Here is a 2,553-nt window from a genome sequence, read left to right on the forward strand (position 1 = left end):
CCTAGACGACTGAGAGGTTTTACACATATTTTCAAAATAGACCCCCCTAGTGGACATAAAGAATTATTTGGCCCACTTAAACTTTTGTTATTTTTAAAAGGAGTCAACCAAGAACCAAATTCCTTCATGGAAAACTCCCAAAGCACATCCCTCCTGACTCATTTTTCATTCTCAAGAATTTGACAGAGGCACTTCATAACTCGCTCTGCTTTCTCCAGCCTTAATGAAAGACTGTAGACCTAAGCTATACTGTATAAGGCTAAACACTACATTATCACTTTATTTTAGTTATAAAGAAAAAGCAGGTTTAAGACCTTACATCTCTACCTTTACAGATAATAAGAGACAATATCAGCTAGGTCAGTGTTTTACTTTTTTTTTCAAAATAACTAAGTGGATCTTGTTGCCAAAACCAAATGATAAAAATTAATGGGTTTTCATGTTTACCAGTGTTTACAGGCCCTAGTCATAATCAAGACAAGGCCACAGAACACAATAAGCACAGGAAGTACAACGAGTTTTGGAGCTTTTGTTCTGATATACAGTATAATGTACTGTGTGTAATGATCGGCCGTCACATGTAACCCTATTAACTTCAACCCTGTCTGGTTTTAGTCATGGGTTAGTCCTGGTTTAGTCATAGTTTAGTCCTGATTTAGACCTAGGTTTAGTCTTGGTTTCGTCCTGGTTTAACGATGAGTCCAAGGTGGAAGTCACCATGTGGCAGTGCTCTCACACAGACCACCCCCCCGCTGAGGCTTGATGTGAGTGAACGCCACAAGCTTGACCCCAGTCCCCTGAACTGTTCCCTGCTGTACTGCACTGGAACCTAATGTCAGTCCTGGTTTAGTCCTGGTTTAGTCCTGGTTTAGTCCGGTGTTAGTCCTGGTTTAGTCCGGTGTTAGTCCGGTGTTAGTCCGGTGTTAGTCCGGTGTTAGTCCGGTGTTAGTCCGGTGTTAGTCCGGTGTTAGTCCGGTGTTAGTCCGGTGTTAGTCCGGTGTTAGTCCGGTGTTAGTCCGGTGTTAGTCCAGGTAGCTCTGTCTTGACCCCAGTCCCTGTGAACTGCTCCCTGCTGTGCTGCACTGGAGCTTAATCTTGATGTGGACTGGTTTAGTCCTGGGGCAGTCTTGGTGTAGTTCTGGGTTATTCCAGGTTTACTCTCTGTCTCTCTCTCTCCCTCTCTGCATTTGAACATTTGAGCCTATAGAGAGAGAGAGAGAGAGAGAGAGAGGGAGAGAGAGATGGAGAGAGAGATCGCAGCACACTTTGCCTCACCAGCCATCCTACCTGTCCACCGCCTCACGTCAACTCGCTGCTCCTCGCCTTTTCACACTGTCTGTCCTCACCGCACACTGGCTCCCTCCTCAGTGCGTGCTGATTAGAAGAGCAAGACTACATAGCAGACCTACAGCACAGAGCAAACTTACAGCACAGAGCAAACTTACAGCACAGAGCAGATCTACAGCACAAAGCAGAGCTACAGCACAAAGCAGAGCTACAGCACAGAGCAGAGCTACAGCACAGAACAGGCCTAACGCAGCATGTGGTTGAAGTTTGCCTAACAAAATGCCAAATAAATCTGTGTTTGTCACGAAGTGCATTTGGTAAATGTGCAGAGGCCGGTAACTACCACCAGTAACCAGTAAGACTAGTAAGAGAATGTAACTCCAGTTAGGAACTTGAAAAAACAGGTTTAAAAATCCTATTCACTTAATTCACTTTTTTTCAGTTTTGTGTAAAGCGCCGGTGGAAGTTCTCTTAAAGAAGGGGTTCTCAAACTGTGGGTGAGGGTCCAAAAAAGATGTGCATAGTGTTTCAGTGCAGTACAGTTTGCTTGGCTTATTTTAGGCCTAAATTAACATTAATCAGATAAAATGGAGATAGATTTATAAAAAACATTGATATATATGTGCCAAAATAACTGTAAAATACAAATAAATGTAGAAAATGACAAAGATGGTCTCAATGAACTATGCTCTTGGTCTTGTTTGGGTTTAAACCCTCAGAAGTCCTGGTCTTGTCTCGGTCTCGGGACAATGTGGTCTCAGTCTGGTCTTGGTGTCGATTACTGTGGTCGCGCCCTTCTCACCTTTTTTACCCCTGAGAAGTGTATCTTACCTGAGATCCATTCGGGTTCATTTCCATCATACATTTGTTCGTTGTTGCATTGATTTTGCAATAGATTTATTTATTTATTTTTTTGTAGATTTGTAGTAGATTGACGACAACTTGCATTTTGTCCGTGTTTCTTTTCCATGTTATAATATAAACCGTGTACCAATTGTGTTTTTATAAATTTAAAAAGGTGCACGTCCACTTAAATGATTGCACTGTATTATATAAGCTAAGGCTAGCACAATGTCGCAAAATGTGAACGCCATAAAAGGTTGATAGAGTTAACTACAGCAATAAAGCACAAATCATTTCCTGTGCTTGATATTTATCTGTAAACTTTCATCTAAGTGTGTGACTGTGAACTACACGCACACGCGGCACGCAACGCCACGCACGTTTTGACCGTTCTCGCGAGGTTTCACTTCCCGAGCGATCCAA

This window comes from Boleophthalmus pectinirostris, unplaced genomic scaffold, assembly GCF_026225935.1.
Source record: "Boleophthalmus pectinirostris isolate CB_2022bp ecotype Guang Dong unplaced genomic scaffold, ASM2622593v1 HiC_scaffold_7, whole genome shotgun sequence".
In the NCBI taxonomy this organism is placed as follows: Eukaryota; Metazoa; Chordata; class Actinopteri; order Gobiiformes; family Gobiidae; genus Boleophthalmus; species Boleophthalmus pectinirostris.